Here is a 20,503-nt window from a genome sequence, read left to right as displayed (position 1 = left end):
GCATAAACACTTTCCTTTGAGAAGCCCAATTTAGGGAAAAAGACTCTTGTGTTGCCCAGCAATCAGGTACCTGACTTTTGATCCTTTCTCAAACTACCGTCTAAGGGACATGAAAAAATTTTTGGAGACTTTGCAGCAGTGGTAGAGTTTGAGTTTCTGACAAGTCCAGCTTATTCACTTATTGAGCATCGCCCTGACTACAGCTGACATAAATTGTATCCCATTTGTATTGGATTCATTTATCTTAAGTGAATAAATTCCTTCTTTCTTTTTTTGAGACCAAAAGGTTAGTCTACACTGTTTGGAGAGTTAATCACATAGGAGTTCTGTCCTAGATTCATCACCTGGTCGAGAAGTGTGTTGTCCTCTGGGATTGTGTCCGTTAAGAGAGAATTTAAGCACCCAAGTTAGTACCCAAGTTACTCCTCAGCAATTGTACCTACAATGTATGCTCAAGGTAGACTGTCCAAAAGTCCCAGTTTCCTGAGGAAGTTTTTTTCCACCTGTTCTCTGGAAGTAATTATTAACAGTGCTTCTATTCACTATCAGAAATGTCCCGGTTTAGGAAATAAACTATGTGGGCATTCCTATTCTAGGTGCCCATCTGGAGAGCAAAGATTGAGAAGGAAATTCTGTGCATACCCAGACTGAAGTCTCTTTATGTGGGTTTCTAAAGGTGTGTCCATATGTAATTAGCCTTTAAAAAATCTAAACTTCACTCATTTTTCGGGGGGGGATGATGAAATTTGATATCAATGGCTAAATGTAACTCCCCCTGTTCAGAACATGTAATAAGACTTAGAAATGTATACAATTTATATTCAAATGCTTCTGTAAATAGAGGGGGAGAGAGAGAGAGACCAAGAGAGTGCATGCAAATGTTGCAAGATGTTAACAATTAGTGGGTTCAGGTATTGAGTATAGACATAATCACTATATTGGCCTTTTAATTTTTCTGTTGAATTGGAAGTCTTCAGAATAAAAAGGAGGTGAAGGTAGGCAAATTGGTCTGGGGAGTCGAACGGCCCAGTAGGTACCAGGGCTTCCTTAATTGGTTGATAAATGAGACAGTTTACCTCTGGATCACATACAGGGATATGTGTATAACACGTGTGTATTGATAGTGGGGACTGCATTTCCTACCTCATATCGACCCCTCACAATTCTGATTGCAGAGTTGTTGATATGCATTCTGAAATGACAATAAAATTGATTTCTGATGAACAGTGTTTTTGTCAAATTCAACAATACGTGTGTGACCAGTTCTGTTAACATAACAATATTTGATTCTTCTTTTTTTTATTTTCCCAAATTCTAACTCCCAATTTCCCTGATTTCTACAATCATTTCTTTCTTACCAAACACTACAATATAAAGCTACCACAAATAAACTGTAGTAGTAGGGTTTTTTTTCCTCCTCATACTGTGTCATAAGCTGTTATCCTTCTCATGGAAGAAGTAAATAAATGTGTTTTATTCAACCCAAAGAACTTAAATTAGTATGGAAGAGAGTTGAATGTGAGGAATTGAGGGGCTGGGTTTGAATATAAATTGAAATTTACCAACACTCTAAAAGGCATAATGTTGGCAGTCTTCCAAAATATTTGTTCATAGCAGGTTTGATATTAATGGATATATAAATTTATGTACACTTTACAGTTAGCATTTTATGAAGTGTTCCTTGAAGTAATTATCAGTTCAGCACCATACCCTAGCTAATAATATTTAACAACAATAATGCTTTGTGCTTGTGCCAAAGATCACAATGAGTAATCAAGCAATTTAGTATCCTACCACATCCTGGCTGTCTGGAAATACCTCCATGACCTGAGTATACAAATGGAGAAATGAAGATCCAAAGATGTAATGAAGGACATCCTCAAAAATCATTAAAATCCCAAGGATAAACTACCAGTTTCTGATGACAGGTGTCTCTCCCTCTCAGCAAGTATAGAGTAAGATAAATTAGAAGCAGTCACTCATTATGCTAATTACAGTAATATATTTTATATCCAAATATTCTGATACATTAGAAATGGATATTGCTTTGGGGTGGCCGGGTGGCTCAGTCAGTTAAGTGTCTGACTTCAGCTCAGGTCATCATCTCACAGTTTGTGACTTTGAGCCCCGCGTGGGTCTCTGTGCTTACAGCTCAGAGCCTGGAGCCTGCTTCAGATTCTGTTTCTCCCTCTCTCTCTGCCCCTCCCCAGCGCATGCTTTGTCTTTTTCTCTCTTTCAAAAATAAATAAACCTTATTTTTTTAAAAAAGAAATGGATATTGTTTTACATCTCATATTTTAATCCATCTTTGAAGTAAAACCAGGTTTACCTTTGTACAGTGCAGTAGTTTATGGTAGCTCTGGGTCACAGCAATACAACTCCCGTAGCTGGAGAACCTCACTAAATTTAGGGTTTTCCAGTTAACTGAACTTATTCCAATGACTTTTAAGAGAGATCAAAGAAAGGACAGAAAGACTTCAGTAATATGTACTACATAAAAACTAAATATACCTATTATGTTTCTCTTTCTCCATTTCTATCTCTATTTCTGTTAGATATGCAGGGTGTTTTTTTGTTTTGTTTTGTTTTTTTTGCTTTGGTCTTTATTTTTTCTAGCTTTGAAGAACAAATTTGTGCGTGATGATTATGTGAATGAAATACTCACCTCTCTCTCTCTCTCTCTCTCTCTCTCTCTCTCTCTCTCTCTCTCTCTGTAGTGTGTGTGTGTGTTACAGATTTATGGTGGTATAATTGCCATAAAATAAAGGGTACATATTTAAAGTATACAATTTGATAATTTTTAATATATGCATACACCTGTGAAATCAAGATAGCAAACATATTCATCACCTCCCCGTCTCCTTGTGACCTTTGGTAATCCCTTTCTCCTGCCCGTCCTTAATCCTCCACCCCCAGACAACAACTCATCTACTTTCTATCCCTATGGTTTCCATTTTCTAGAAATTTATATAAACAGAATTGTGTAGGATGTACTTTTCATTGTTTTGGGGTTTCTTTCACTTAACCTCACTATTTTGAGGTTCACCAATGTCTTTAGATATGTCAATACTTCATTTATTTTATTTCTGAATAGTATTTTAGTATATAGATATACCACCTTTTGGTTATTCACCTGTTAATGGACATTTGGGATGATTTAGTTTGGGGCTATTACAAATAAGGCTATTAAGAACCTAAAATCTTTCTAAAAACATATGTTTTTATTTCTCTGCAGTAAATACTTAGAAGTGGTGTAGCTGAGTTATATGGTAGCTGTATGTTTAACATTTTAAGAAATTACAAAGGGTATACAAAGGGGTATAGCATGTTATAAACCCACCAGCAATTTATAAGAGTTCTAGTTGATTCAGATCTTTGCAGCACTTGATATGGTCAGTCTTTGAATTAGATCTTCTAACATGTGAAATAGTATCTAATTTTGATTTCAATTTCTATTTTCTTAATGAATAATGATGTTAAGTATAGCTTATGTGTTTATTTCTGTATCTTCTTTGATAAATGTTAAAATGTATTACTGCATTTTTCAGAGGATTGTCTGTTTTCTTATTATACATATATTTTATATGGAGCAAGGTATAGATAAAAGTTCACATTTTTAGGGGTGCTTGGGTGGCTCAGCTGGTTAAGTGTCCAACTCTTGGTTTCGGCTCAGATCATGATCTCACAGTTTGTGGGTTTGAGCTCCTTGTTGGGCTCCATGCTGACAGCAAGGGGCCTGCTTGGGATTCTCTCTCTCTCTCTCTCTCTCTCTCTCTTTCTCTCTCCCCCTCCCAGCTCATGTGTGTTCTTGAGCACTCTCTCTCTCTCTCTCTCTCAGAATAAATAAACTTAAAAAAAGTTTGTATTTTATGTATGGATATCCAGTTGATCCAGCAGCTTTTTTTAAAAACACTATCATGTCTCCACTGAATTGACTGTTTTTTTTCCCACTGATTTATTTTTTCCATCTTTCTAATAATTCACTGTCTTAAATTATTAGTCAGGTAAGTCCCCCAATTTTGTTCTTTTGTTTCATTTCAAAGTAATTTTGATTATTCTAGGAACCTTATATTTACATATGAATTTTAAAATCAAGTTGTAATTTTAAAAATAAAGCCTGGAACGCCTGGTTGTCTCAGTCGGTTGAACATCCCATTTTTGATTTTGGCTCAGGTCATGATCCCGGGATTGTGGGATCCAGCCCTGTGTGAGGCTCTGCACTGAGTGTGGAGCCTGCTTCAGATTCTCTTTCTCTTTCTCTCTCTCTCTCTCTCTCTTTCTCTCTCTCTCTCTCTTTCTCTCTCTCCACCTCTGCCTCTCTCCCATGCTCGTGCGCTCTCTCTCTAAATTAAAATTAAAAGAAATATATTTAAAATAAAGCCTGCCAGGATTTTCATTGGGATTGCACTGAGTATATGGATCAGTTTAGTAAGAATTAACATATTAACAATAACAACTGAATTTTTCAATCCATGAATTTGATATATATTTCCATTTATTTGGATCTCTGTTAATTTATTTCAACAGTATATTATAGGTGTTAGTTTGTAAGTCTTTCACATATCTCAGGTTTTCTCCTAGATTTTTATATTTTTATGCTATTGTAAATAGTTTTTAAAAATTTTAATTTCCAGTTGTTCATTGCTATCATATAAAAATAAAGTTGTTTTTGGTTACTGTTCTTTTATCCCACAATAATGACAAATTAATTTGTTAATGATAATGGTATTTTTGTCTTGATTCTGTAGGATTTCTATAGAGACAATGATGTCAATAGCAAATAAAGGCAATGTTATTTCTTCCTTTTAAATATAGATGTCTTTTATTTCTTTTTGTTAGTTTTACTACTCTTGCTAGAAACTTGAGGATAATTATAAATAGAAGTAGTGAGAACAGGTATCCTGGTCTTACTCTTTTTTTTTAATGAAATTTATTGTCAAATTGGTTTCCATACAACACCCAGTGCTCATCCCAACAGGTGCCCTCCTCAATGCCCATCACTCACCCACCCCTCCCTCGCACCCCCCAACAATACTCAGTTTATTCTCAGTTTTTGAGAGTTTCTTATGGTTTGTCTCCCTCCCTCTCTAACTATTTTTTTTTCCTTCTCCTCCCCATGGTCTTCTGTTAAGTTTCTCAGGATCCACATAAGAGTGAAAACATATGGTATCTATCTTTCTCTATATGACTTATTTCACTTAGCATAACACTCTCCAGTTCCATCCACCTTACTACAAAAGGCCATATTTCATTCTTTCTCACTGCCAAGTAGTATTGCATTGTGTATATAAACCACAATTTCTTTATCCATTCATTGGTTGATGGACATTTAGGCTCTTGATCTCAAGTGGAGAATTGTCCTCTACCAATAATGTTAACTGTAGGTTTTTTTTTTTTTAAAGTCTGCTTAATCAGGTTGGGGAGTTCCATTCTTTCCCTACTTGTTTGAAAGTTTTTATCATAAATAGGTGTTTGATTGTGTTAGCTGGTGTGTGTATGTCTATTAAGATGATCATATGGATTTTGCCCTTTATTCTACTAACATAGTATACTACATTAATTGATTTTTGGATGTTAAACTATTGTGCATTCCAAGATATATCTGACTAAGTCATGGTGCATAGTTCTTTTCATATATTGAAGGATTTCATTTGCTTATCTTTTGCTGAAGAGTATTTGACATCTAAGTTGGCATGTTACTTTATTTTCTTTTAATATCTTTGTCTGGGTTACATTTCAGGGTAATGCTAGCTTCATAGAATGATCTGGGAAGCATTATTTTTCCCTCTAATTTCTGGAAGTTTGTTAATATCTACTGGTAAAGCCATATGAGCTTGAGCTTTTTCTGGTAGGGAAATTTTAATTACTATTAAATTAAAAAAATTGTTATTATAATTATCTTAAAAATGTCTAATTCATTTGAGCCAATTTTGGTAATTTTGTAGTTTGTTTTCTATTTTTCTAACTTCAAAAATATTCTGTTTCTCTTTGATTATCTTCCTTTATGTTAAATAAATAATTGTTTAGTAGACTGTTCTAATTCTATTGCCTTTTTAAAATTTTTACATTTTCTTAATGACTGCTTTAGGAAGTACAAATAAATTTATATTTTGTCTACATTATCTAGATTGTTGCCATAAAGTTGTTCATAATATTCTTTAAATGTGTTTAATTTTGAATGTTTTGGTAGCGATGTTCTTGCTTTCTTTTCTAATTTGGGAATTTTATTCTCTCTTATTTTCATGTTTAATATAGACTAATGTTTATCAACTTTGTTGATTTTGTAAAAAATATTAAGTTGTTGGTTTTGTTTATTTCTTCTTTTGATTTTACTGTCTTTCGTTCTAATCTATAAATTCCTTATATCCTCTTCAGTTTGCTTTGATTTTAATTTGATTTTCATTTTTCAGTTTCTCAAGGTGGAAATTTAAGTTGTTGCTTTAGGACTTTTCTTCTTTTCTGATGTAGGAACGTAAACCTATAAATTTCCTCTAAGCACTGCTATAGGTGCATCTTGTAAATTTAGACATGTTGTGTTTTGTTTTCAATCTAATTAGTTTTACAATTTATTCTTTGACCTATTGGTTATTTAAGAGGGTGTTGATTAATTTCCATGTATTTCTGAGTTTCTTAATATTTTTCTGTTACTGATTTCCAATCTGGTTTAATTGTAGTTGGAGAATACACTTTGTATGATTTTAGTCCTTTATTGAAGTTTTTTAATGGCATAAAATGTAGTCTATCCTGGAGACTTGAGAATATGTATATTCTGTTGTTGTTAGGTATACTGTTCTATAAATACCTGTTAAGTCTTGATTTTATAGTGTTCTTTATCCTTGTTTATCTTCTGTCTAGTTGTTCAATTCATTTTTGGGAGTGGATTATTTAAGTTTAAAACTTATTTTTGAATTATCTAATCCCACTTTCTTTTTTTATGTTCTTTTTAAAAAAAATTACATCCAACTTAGTTAGCATATAGTGCAAAAATGATTTCAGAACTGGATTTCAGTGATTCATCCCCTATATATAACAACCAGTGCTCATCCTAACAAGTGTCTTCCTTAATGCCCCTTACCCATTTAACCCATCCCCCCTCCTACAACCCCTCCAGCAACCATCAGTTTGTTCATTATATCTAAGAGTCTCTTATGCTTTGTCCCCCTCCATGTTTTTATATTATTTTTCCTTCCCTTCCTTTATGTTTATATATTTTATATCTTAAATTCCTCATATGAGTGGAGTTATATGTTATTTGTCTTTCTCTGACTGACTAATTTCGCTTAGCATAACACCCTCTGGTTCCATCCACATAGTTGCAAATGGCAAGATTTCATTCCGTTGTATATATACACTGCATCTTCTTTATCCATTCATCTGTCAATGGACATTGGGCTCTTTCCATACTTTGACTATTGTTGATAGTGCTGCTATAAACATTGGGGTGCATGTGCCCCTTTGAAATAGCCCACCTGTATCCCTTGGATAAATACCTAGTAGTGCAATTGCTGGGTCAAAGGGTAGTTCTATTTTTAATTTTTTGAGGAACCTCCATACTGTTTTCCAGAGTGGCTGCACCAGTTTGCATTCCCACCTGCAGTGCAAAAGAGATCCTCTTTTTCCACATCCTCACTAATATCTGTTGTTGCCTGAGTTGTTAATATTAACCATTCTGACTGGTGTGAGGTGGTATCTCATTGTGGTTTTAAGTTGTATTTTGCTGGTGATGAGTGATGTTGCCCATCTTTTTATGTGTCAGTTACCCACCTGGATGTCTTCTTTGGAGAAGTGTCTATTCATGTCGTTTGCCCATTTCTTCACTGGATTATTTTTTTTTTGGATGTTGAGTTTGGTAAGTTCTTTACAGATTTTGGATACTAATCATTTATCTGATATGTCATTTGCGAATATCTTCTCCCGTTCTGTCGGTTGCCATTTAGTTTTGCTGATTGTTTCCTTTGCTGTGCAGAAGATTTTTATTTTATGAGGTCCCAATAATTCATTTTTGTTTTTGTTTCCCTTGCCCCCAGAGACGTGTTGAGTAAGAAATGGCTGCAGCCAAAGTCAAAGAGGTTGTTGTTTGCTTTCTCCTCTAGAATTTTGATGGCTTCCTGTCTTCCATTTAGGTCTTTCATCCATTTTGAGTTTATTTTTGTGTATGGTGTAAGAAAGTGGTCCAGGTTCATTTTTCTGCATGTTGCTGTCCAGTTTTCCCACCACCATGTGCTGAAGAGACTGTCTTTATCCCATTGGATATTCTTTCCTGCTTCGTCAAAGATTAGTTGGTCATACGTTTGTGGGTCTATTTCTAGATTCTCTATTCTGTTCCATTGATCTGAGTGTCTGTTTTTGTACCAGTACCATACTGTCTTGATGATCACAGCTTTGTAATACATCTTGAAGTCTGGGACTGTGATGCCTCTAGGATTTCTTTGGCTATTTGGGGTCTTTTCTGGTTCCATACAAATTTTAGGATTGTTTGTTCTATCTCTGTGAAGAATGCTGGTGTTATTTTGATAGGGATTGCGTTGAATATGTAGATTGCTTTGGGTAGTATTGACATTTTAACAATATTTGTTCTTCTAGTCCAGGAGCATGGAATATTTTTCCATATTTTTGTGTCTTCTTTGACTTCTTCCATAAGCTTTCTATACTTTTCAGTGTATACATTTCTTACCTCTTTGGTTAGGTTTATTCCTAGGTATTTTACAGTTTTTGGTGCAATTGTAAATGGGATCAATCCCTTGATTTCTCTTTCTGTTGCTTCATTGTTGGGGTATAGGAATGCACCCGATTTCTGTGTATTGATTTTATATTCTGCAACTTTGCTGAATTCATAGATCAGTTCTAGCAGTTTTTTGGTGGAATCTTTTTGGTTTTTAATATAGAGTATTGTGTCATCTGTGAATAGTGAAAGTTTGGCTTCCTCCTTGCTGATTTCAATGACTTCTATTCCTTTGTGTTGTGTGACTGCTGATGCTAAGACTTCCAACACTATGTTGAATATCAATGGTGAGAGTGGACATCTCTATTGTATTCCTGACCTTAGGGGGAAAGCGCTCAGTGTCTCCCCATTGAGGATGATATTAGTGGTGGGTCTTTCATGTATGGCTTTTATGATCCTGAGGTATGATTCTTCTATCCCTACATTCTTGAGGGTTTTTATCAAGAAAAGATACTGTATTTTGCCAAATGCTTTCTCTGCATCTATTGAGAGGACCATGTGGTTCATGTCCTTTCTTTTATTGATGTGATGTATCACATTGATTGTTTTGAGTATATTGAACCAGCCCTGCATCCCAGGTATACATCCCACTTGGTCATGGGGAATAATTCTTTTAATGTATTGTTGGATCTGATTGACTAGTATCTTGCTCAGGATTTTTGCATCCATGTTTATCAGGGAAATTGGTTTATAGTTCTTTTTAGTGGAGTCTCTGTCTGGTTTTGGAATCAAGATAATGCTGGCTTCTAGAATGGGTTTGGAAGTTTTCCTTCCATTTCTCTTTTTTTGTAACAACTTCAAAAGAATAGGTGTTAACTCTTTAAATGTTTGGTAGAATTCCCCTGGAAAGCCATCTGGCCCTGGACTCATGTTTTTAGGAAATTTTAGTTAATAATTCGATTTCTTTACTGGTTATTGGTCTGTTCAACTTTTCTATTCTTTCTTCTTTCAGTTTTGGTACTTACATATTTCTAGGAATTTGCCCATTTCTTCCAAATTGCCCATTTTATTGTCATATAATTGCTCATAATCTCTTATTATTGTTTGTATTTCTGCTGTGTTGATTGTGATCTCTCCCCTTCATTCTTGATTTTATTTATTTGGGTTGTTTCCTTTTTCTTTTTGATCAAACTGGCTCAGGTTTATCAATTTTGTTAATTCTTTCAAAGAACCAGTCCTGGTTTCATTGATCTGTTCTACTGTTTTTTTGGTTTCAATAGCATTAATTTCTGCTCTAATCTTTATTATTTCCTGTATTCTGCTGGTTTTAGGTTTACTTGCTGTTCTTTTTCCACATCTTTAAGGTGTAAGGTTAGGTTGTGTATCTGAGACCTTTCTTTCTTCTTTAGGAAGGCCTGGATTGCTGTATACTTCCCTCTTATGACCATCTTTGCTGCATCCCAGAGGTTTTGGGCTGTGGTGTTATAATTTTCATTGGCTTACATGTACTTTTTATTTTCCTCTTTAACTTTTTGGTTAGCTCATTCATTCTTTAGGTGGATGTTCTTAAGTCTCCAAGTATTTGTTATCTTTCCAAATTTTTTTTCTCGTGGTTGATTTTGAGTTTCTTAGCATTGTGGTCCGAAAATATGCAAGGTATAATCTTGATCTTTTTGTACTTGTTGAGGGCTGATTTATGTCCCAGGATGTGGTCTATTCTGGAGAACGTTCCATGTGCACTGGAGAAGAATGTATATTCTGCTGCTTTAGGATAAAATGTTCTGAATATATCTGTTAAGTCCATCTGGTCCAGTGTGTCATTCAAAGCCATTGTTTCTTTGTTGATTTTTTGATTGGATGAACTGTCCATTGCTGGGAGTGGGGTATTGAAGTCTCAGAGTGAATACTGAAAGATATGAATTTATTGATATTATGTTGCCTGTAGAGCTGGAGTTTCTGGTGGTGTTCTCTGGTTCTTTCTCATCTTTGTTGCTTTTGTTCTTTTTGTTTTGTTTTGTTTTTCATCTTTTCTCCCCTCAGAGAGTCTCCCTTAAAATTTCCTGCAGGGATGGTTTAGTGGACATGAACTCCTTTAGTTTTTGTTTGTCTGGGAAACCTTTTATCTCTTCTTCTATTTTGAATGACAGTCTTCCTGGATAAAGAATTCCTGGCTGCATATTTTTCCAATTCAGCACAGTGAATATTTCCTGTCACTCCTTTCTGGACTACCTCGTTTCTATGGATAGGTCTCCTGCAAACCTGATCTGTCTTCCCTTGTAGGTTAAGGACTATTTTTTCCTTGCTGCTTTCATGATTCTTTCCTTGCCTGAGTATTTTGTGAATTTGACTATGATATGCCTTGTTAATGGTCAGTTTTTGTTGAATCTAATGGGAGTCCTCTGTGCTTCCTGGATTTTGATGTCTGTGTCTTCCCCTAGGTTAGGAAAGTTTTGCACTGTGATTTCCCCACATAACAATTCTACCCCTTTTTCTCTCTCTTCATCTTCTGGGACCCCTATGATTCTGATGTTATTCCTTTTTAATGAGTCACTGAGTTCTCTAATTCTTATATCGTGTTATTTTGCCTTAGTCTCCCTCTTTTTTTCTGCTTCATTATTCTCCATGTTTGTCCTCTATGTCGCTGACTTGCTGCTCTGCTTCATCCATCCTTGATGCTGTGACATACATTTGAGATTGCAGCTCAATTATAGCATTTTTAATTTCATCCTGACTAGCTTTTACGTCTTGTATCTCCACAGAAAGGGATTCTAATCTATTTTCAACCCCAGCTTGTGTTCTTATTATCATGATTCTAAATTCTGGTTCAGACATCTTGCTTGTATAAGTGTTAAGTCCCTGGCTGTCATTTTTTCCCGTTCTTTCTATTGGGGTAAATTCCTTCGTTTCATCATTTTGAAGGAAGAAAAGGAATTAATAAAGTAAAAGAAAAAATTAAAAAATTAAAAACAACACAAACAAATCAAATAAATGATGCTAGATCCTAGGTGTGTTTTGGTTTGGTTGTTGAAAGAAGCTTGATAGAAAAGGGGAAGAAAAGAAAAGAAAAGAAAAAAAAGGGAAAAAAGGAAAATGAAAATTTGAAAAAATGAATACAATAAAATATAACAAAATGAGTTGATGAAAGTAAAATAGAATTTAAAAAATTTACAAAAAACTGAAAAATATAGTAGAAAACATTAAAGAAAAATATTTTTATATGAAAAACATAAGATAAAAATAATTTTTTCTTTCTGTATTCAAGAATAAGAAAAGAAAAAGGGAAAAAATAAATATATGGACTAGCAAACAGAATGAAATACGATTGAAATTACATCCAGGTTCCCCTAGAAGTCAAAATATGAAGCACTTTATAATCTGTAAACTAAGCAGGTGTAGAGACTCGTGGTTGTTCCTCAGGAGCGCAGTTGGCTTGTTTGGGTGCAGTTTAGTGTAATGTCTCCATTCTCCACTAGATGGCGCTGCTTAGCTTACTGGGGTGGATTGTTGTGGCACTTGTAGGTGTGTATGTGTATGCATTGGAGGTGTGAAAATGGCATCACCCAGCTACCCAGTATCTAGTTTCATAACTCTGTGTTCTTCGGGACTGGCAATCAGGCACCCCTCCTTTGTCTCTGGCTTCTGTCCACTCCCTGCTTCTACACTGTCTGTAACCAAGCTGCCAGCCGCCACCTCCCTCCTGAGTTTTATCTCAGATGAGTCTGTGTTTCCCAACCCCTCACTTCTGAGGGAATCCAGCCTTGACCTGCTCAGACCCTCTGGGGGAGGGTTTCCCTGAGCAGTGGCTGGGTGCTGGCCTACCCCCAGGAACATTTGCATGAATACTGCTGCCAATGTCCTGCATACTGCAGCTGGGTCCCAGTCTGCCCCAGAAAAAGTGTCTGCGATTGTGTAACCAGTGTTTCAGGGACTATGGCAAATCACAGCACACATCTGGTACCAGGCTTCACCCCCAATGTCCTTGTTCCAATACCAGTGAATGTGGCTGATCTCCAGGGTCTGCTGGGACCCTTGCTTGTGGGGAGGTTGCAGAGCCTCTACCCAATGTCCTCCCAGTAGGGAAACCACCTCTCCCTGTGTGGCCAGAGGACTCTTCAGACCTTGCACTCTGCTCCTGGGGATTTGCCCTTCCCACCAGAGCACCACCAGGTATCGACCTGCAGAGTTTCAGACTCTGTGGTCTCCCTGTTTATAGAGTCTTAATGGAATTTAAACCCTCTCCTTTCTCCTTTCTCCTTTTTTTGTTCAGTCCCCTGTAACTGTTTCTGCTCTTCCCTTTTCTCTCCAGCTGTTTCTGGGGAGGGAGTGCTATTCCCATACTCTTCCTGTCTCTGTCCCCTTCCAAAAGCAAAAATAGCTCCCTTTCCTCCATTACTTCTTTCTCCCTCAGTTCACCTCTCCATGCTGCATACCTGCTGAGTTCTGTGGTTCAAATTGTGCAAATTGTTGTGTTAATCCTCAAATCAGTTTTCTAGGTGTGCAAGATGGTTTGGTGTTGATCTGGCTGCATTTCGGGGACGAGATGCAAGAAAACTTCCATCTTGTTCTGCATCTTGGCCCCCTCACTAATTCCACTTTCAATTCTACAAAATTTTGCTTCATGTGTTTTGGGGCACTAGGGTTAAGTGTATAAATATTTATAACTGTTATATCTTACTGATGAATTGATACTTTTTTATTACTATGAAATACATATTTTCTTTTCTAGAAATATTTCTTGTATTCAAGTCTATTTGTGTAGTATTGATATGGCTATAGGTGCCATAGAGTTACTGATTTCATGTTTTACCTTTTTTATATGTTTTTACTTTTTATTTATTTGTGATTTTTGATGTAAGATGTGTCTCTTATAGACAGCATATAGTTAGGTCTGTTTTTGTTCAATCTGACAATCTGCCTTTTGTTTATTGGATTTAGTACATTTAAATTTCATGTAACTATTGTTGTAGTTGGATTTATACCTGCCATCTTACTTTTTAAGTTTCATTTTTATCATTTTTTTCTAATGTTCAACTGTTTTTCTTTTACTACTATCTTTTGTGTTAAATAAATATTTTTTATACTTTACCATTTACTGTCTCTCTTGATTGTATTATTATTTCAAATTATTGTTCTAGTGGTTGCTTTAAGGATTACAATATGTATCTCAACTGATCATAATCTACTTTAGAATAATACAAATGTGATTCCAATAAAATAAAGTATCTTTGCTTCATTATAGATCCTTTTCTTCCCCTTTGTGTTAGTATTGTCATATATCTATATGTCATAGATATTGATGTATAGATATATCTATATCTAATTCCAACAATATGGTGTTATGTTTTTATACAAAAATATATTTTTAAAAAACAAGAGTGTTTTATTTTGATAGACTTTTGATTAATATATATATGTATAGATTTTTATATTTATACATGTGTTTATTTTTTCTACCTGTCTGCACTTCTTCCCCAGATGAGAGATACTGTCTAGTGTTACTTTCTTTCAGGCTAAAGGGTTTCCTTTAGTGTTTCTTACAAGCAGGCCTATTAGCAATGAATTCTCTGAGTCTTCGTTTATCTGAGAATGTATTTATTTCACCTTCTTTTTGAATAGTTTTGCTAAATATAGAATCTTAGTTGACATTTTATTTAAACATTTTTAATTTGTCATTGTAGTACCTCCTGGCCTCCATTATTTCTGGCATAAATTCATCCGTTAATTATATTGTATAATTGTACATGATGTGTTGTCATTTTTACTTGTGCTTTCAAAATTTTCTCTTTGTCCTCGATTTCAACAGTGTAACTATGATGTGTCTAATTCTCTTTGAGTTATCTTACTTGGGGTTCACTTAGGTTTTTAGATGTGTAGAAACCTCCTCTGTAAGTGATAGCAAAACTTGTTGTTTTCTTTGCCAATCTCTCCCTGGCTGAATTGCCATTCATTCTAGTTGAATTGAGAGAACTAAGGGATTGGGGAGTTTTATAAGCATCCCTTGTTAAAGATGTCACAAACTTGGGGGCACCTGGGTGGCTCAGCTGGTTGAGCGTCTGACTTTGGCTCAGGTCATGATCTCACAGCTCATGAGTTTGAGCCCCGTGTCCAGCTCTGTACTGACAGCTCAGAGCCTGGAGCCTGATTCAGATTCTGTGTCTCCCTCTCTCTCTGCCCCTAACCCACTATCATTCTGTCTCTGTCTCTCTCAAAAATAAATTTAAAAAAACATAAAAAAAATTAAAGATGTCACAAACTTGTACTGTTTCTGCATCATAGCCTAGAGACTCTATTCAGGCAATAAGTTGGGAAAGTCATTTGGCACATTTTGTTTGTTTTTATTCACTCAAGGATCTATGTCCTTCATTGCCTGATGTTCTGTATCTTCAGAATCATTGATTCCTACATTACATGAAGTTTTTTTAGTTGTTTCAGGCAGGAAGATAAATCTGGTGTCTGTTACTCAATCTCAGCTGGAACAGTTTTACTTTTTTTTTTTTTTGCTGTTTGTGTTTTTGAATTAATCATTATTTTATAAAGTAGCTTTAGGTTTATAGCAAAATTAAGTGTAACGTAAAGACAATTCCCATGTATCTGTAGTTCCCACCTATGCACAATCTCCCTGAGTATCAACGTCCTGTAACACAGCAATACATTTCTTACATTGATGATAAATCTACATTGTCACACCATTACCCCAGAGTCTACAGTTTACATCAGGGTTTATCCCTGGTGTTGTACTTTCTATTCATTTTGATAAGTGTTTGATGACATGTATCTGCCATTATAGTATGTATCATATGGAGTTGTTTCACTTCCCTAAAGTCTTCTGTGCTCTGCCTATTTATCCCTCCATTCTCCCTAACCCAAGCAACTACTGTTTTGCTCTTTCCATAGTTTTGCCCTTTCTAGAATGACATAGAGTTGGAATCATACAGTATGTAGCCTTTTCACATTGGTTTCTTTCACTTAGTAATATGCATTTACATTTCCTTCATGTCTTTTACGCCTTGAGAAGCTCATTTCTTTTTGGTGCTAAATAATATTCCATTGTTTGGATGTACCAGAGTTAATGTAGTCCCCTAATTAAAGATCCCTTGGGGCGCCTGGGTGGCGCAGTCAGTTAAGCGTCCGACTTCAGCCAGGTCACAATCTCGCGGTCCGTGAGTTCGAGCCCCGCGTCGGGCTCTGGGCTGATGGCTCAGAGCCTGGAGCCTGTTTCCGATTCTGTGTCTCCCTCTCTCTCTGCCCCTCCCCCGTTCATGCTCTGTCTCTCTCTCTCCCAAAAATAAATAAACGTTGAAAAAAAATTTTTTTTAATAAAAAAAATAAAAAATAAAAAATAAAAAAAATAAAGATCCCTTGGTTGATTCAAAGTTTTGGTAGTTATTATAAATCTGCTACAAACATCAATGTGCAGGTGTTTTGTGGACTTAAGTTTTTAACTTCTTTGGTTAAATACTGAGGAGTGCAATTGCTGGATCCTATGGTAAAAGCATGTTTCATTTTGTAAGAAAATACCAAACTGTTTTCCAAAGAGGATATATCATTTTGAATTTCCACCAGAGTTCCTGTTGTTTCACATCCTCACCAGCATTTAGTGTTGTCAGTATTTTGGATTTTAGCCATTATAGAGGCATATAATGGTATCTCATTGCTATTTTAATTTGTAATTTTGTAATGACATATTATGTTGAACATTTTTTCATATGTTTGGTTGTCTTCTGTAAATCTTCTTTGATGAGATGTTTGTTCATGGCTTTTGGCCATTTTTTAATCAGGTTTGTTGGGAAAAAGTATGGAATTTTTGTTATTCTCAGGAGCTATATGTGCTACCCTTTTTCATTAACATTCATCACCCATTCCAACAGGAATTATTCTCTTCTGGGATGAAATAATTTACTGATCTGTTTTAGTGCATACTGGACCAAAGATGCAATACTGTGAAATTGAGGCAAATGAATCTATAATTAATTAACAAATTTTTTATGATCTTAAGACTAATTTCCAATTCTGAAGGGATTAATCTGTGTATTCACTCAACAATAAATTATTAAGAACCTGATATATATGATGTTTTGTGATAGATGCTTTGGATTATCTTTCTAACCACACACACCCAAATACAGTATCTGTCACTAAGTACATAAAAAATTAAATCTGATTTTTTCATTAAAAATTAAAAATGACATTGTGGTTGGGGATGAGTATGTAAAATTATACTTTTTATAAAATAATAGCGTATATCATTGGCATTCTGGGAATATACATATTTGACCTGCTTATTGTTTATTTTGCTACTTCTTAAGAATTTTTTTTTAAATTTTTTTTTCAACGTTTATTTATTTTTGGGACAGAGAGAGACAGAGCATGAACAGGGGAGGGGCAGAGAGAGAGGGAGACACAGAATCGGAAACAGGCTCCAGGCTCTGAGCCATCAGCCCAGAGCCCGACGCGGGGCTCGAACTCACGGACCGCGAGATCATGACCTGGCTGAAGTCGGATGCTTAACCGACTGTGCCACCCAGGTGCCCCAAGAATTTTTATAACACTTATGTGTTAAGATAAATATAAATCTGGCATTATGTAACACTTTTATTTTAAGTACAGGTCAGTCAGAATTAATTCTGGCAAGCTTTAATAACAGAATATTTTAAAATCAATTTGATTAGATGGTTTTCTAACATACACTGACTGAATGTCTTCCATTCCTAAGTCACCATTTGAAACTTATATCTGCAGTTTGATTTCCTCATTCCAAGTTTTTGCTGGGCATATCCACTTTTCCACATTCATCCCATTTAAAAGCAAGCATGTTGCCTTAGCCTGAAACCCTCTGTGCCTCTAGTTTGTTATTTTTAATGGCCCTGGCAGAACTCAATCACTCAGTATTAAACCTCAGATTCATTATGGACATATACTTACTTTCCATGTCCCAACTCAGAGATTCTAAGATTATTTCTTTTTATTACTTGAGTGTCAGTTTTAAGTGATAGAAACTGTGAAGGGGGAAATGTAGGATTCTGGGGAGGAATCTTACAGTCTCCATATATTGGCACATTCCCAACTAAATGTTCTTGAGGAAACAAAGATTACTGTAGGCTCTACAACAGCACTGTCCAATAGAAATATAATGTGAGTTATAAATATAAGCTACATGTATAATTTTAAATTTTCTAGTAGCCATATTAAGAAGCAAATAAAAAATAATTATATATATTTATTTAACCAAATATATAGAAAATATTATTTCTATATGTAGTCAGTATATAATTATGAGATGCTTTAAATTATTTTCTTCAAAATAAGTCTTTGAAATATGGCAAATTTTTTTTAAATTTTTTTTTCAACGTTTATTTATTTTTAAGACAGAGAGAGACAGAGCATGAACGGGGGAGGAGCAGAGAGAGAGGGAGACACAGAATCGGAAACAGGCTCTAGGCTCTGAGCCATCAGCCCAGAGCCTGACGCGGGGCTCGAACTCCCGGACCGCAAGATCGTGACCTGGCTGAAGTCGGACGCTTAACCGACTGCGCCACCCAGGCGCCCCAGAAATATGGCAAATTTTTTATTTATACTTATAGCATATCTTAGTTTTCACTAATTGCATTTCTCTTTTTTTTCCTCCCAGGACAAAGGACTATTTTATTTCCAATATTATTGCTTATTATGATGTAGATCTCTCATTTCCCTTCCCCCATTTTGCCCATCCCTCACTTCCCTAGCCTCTGGCAACCATCAGTTTGTTCTTGGTATTTATAGGTCTGGGTCCGCTTTTTGTTTGTTTGATTATTCATTTGTTCTGTTTTTTAGATTCCATGTGAGTAAAACCATATGGTATTTTTTCTCAGTCTGACCTATTTCGCTCAACATAATTCCCACTGGGTCCATCCACGTTGTTATAAATGGCAAGATCTCATTCTTTTTTGTGGCTACATAATATTCCATTATGCATGCATACACACACACACACACACACACACACACACACACCCCACATCTTCTTTATACATTCATCTATCAGTGGACATTTAGTTTGCTTCCATATCTTGGCTATTGTAAATAATGATGCAATAAACATAGGTGTGCATGTATCTTTTCAAATACTATTTTCATTTTTCTGGGTAAATATGCCAGTAGTGGAATTATTGGATCCTATGGTATTTCTATTTTTAATTTTTGGAGGAAACTCCATTATGTTTTCTACAAAGGCTGTACCAATTTACATTCCCACCAACAATGCATTAGGGTTCTTTTTTCTCCACATCCTCACCCAATACTTTTATTTCTTCTTTTTGATACGGTTCCCTCTGACAGGTGTTAAGGTGATATCTCATTGTGGTTTTGATTTGCATTTCCCTTATCATAAGTGATGTTGAGCATCTTTTCATGGGTCTGTTGGCCATCTGTATGTCTTCTCTGGAAAAATGTCGATTCAGGTCTACTGCCTGTTTTTTAATTTGACTTTTTTTGGTGTTGACTTTTATAAGTTTGTTACATGTTTTGGATTTTAACCTCTCATCAGATATATCATTTGCAAATATCCTCTCCTACTCATAGGTTGCCTTTCTATTTTGTTGATGGTTTCCTTTGCAGTGTAAAAGCTTTTTATTTTGTTGTAGTCCCAATTGTTTGTTTGCTTTTGTTTCCTTGCCTTGGGAGACATATCTAGAAAAATGTTGCTATGTTCAATGTCAGAAATTGCTGCCTTTGTCCACTAGTCACATTTCAAGTGTCAAACGTGGTTACATCTGACTAGTGGCTACCATATAGAATAGGCACATTCCTGGAGAGTGTCTTACCATCCTGAAAACAGTAGTCTAAACATGCAGGTTTTTGAGAGTAGGGTCTGGAAACCGAGCATTAGAAAATGTGAAGATAATGTGTCATTCTGGAGTTACAGTTAGATTCAGTGCCAGAGGAGGTGGAATCAGTCCATGTCCATGGAGCAAGTAAGACATGAGTTATCAAACCAAAGTGTAAAATCTCTATTTATTTCCTTTAGAGACACCTCCCAATTCTTTCAGAATATTGCATCATGCTTTTCACTCTGTTGTTTGGAATTCTTTGACTATCTTTGCGTGTGTGTGTGTGTGTGCACATGCACGTGTACATGTGAGAGAGCAAGTGAGTGAGCAAGAACACAAGAGTCAGCATGTGTGTAGGCAAATGTATGTCAGTATTTTTAAGGAAAAAATATGATCATAGATTACCTAAATTCTCTAGTTTGATTTTCTCACTTGGCCATACATTTTATACATCTTTTCATATTACTACATGGAAATCTGTAATATTTTTAATGGTAGCATTAAATGATGTATCTTTTCTGCCATTTACTTGAACAATATCCTGTCAGTAGTATTTAACTTATTTTGAGGTTCCCACAACTAAATGAATTGTGGCTATATACATTCTTGTGTACATTTGTGAATACTTCATGCAGAATAGATCCTTAAAATGTAAGTTGTTGAATCAACGACTAGGGTACCTAAGTTTTTGTTACACACTGACAAATTGCCTTCCAAAAATAGTTAAATAAGTTTATAGCTCACCCACATGGCAGAATGTGTCCTTTCTCTATACTCAACTTGTTCCATAGGTTATAAGCCTCCAAATCATTTTGCCAATAGTGGGCAAAATAGTATTATGTTGTGATTTAATTTTAATTTTTAGATTTTTTGTACTGTTTCTTAGAATGAACAAGTCTTTATATTTTATTGGAAATTCATGCTCTTTTACAAAAATGTTGCAGTTTTATATTTGATTGCTTTTTAGTTTTTTTCAAAAGTATTTCATGGATGTTAATACCTTAACTTATAAATGTTACAAACGTTTTATCCTGGA

This window comes from Prionailurus bengalensis, chromosome D3, assembly GCF_016509475.1.
Source record: "Prionailurus bengalensis isolate Pbe53 chromosome D3, Fcat_Pben_1.1_paternal_pri, whole genome shotgun sequence".
Lineage (NCBI taxonomy): Eukaryota > Metazoa > Chordata > Mammalia > Carnivora > Felidae > Prionailurus > Prionailurus bengalensis.
This window is presented reverse-complemented; position numbering follows the sequence as displayed.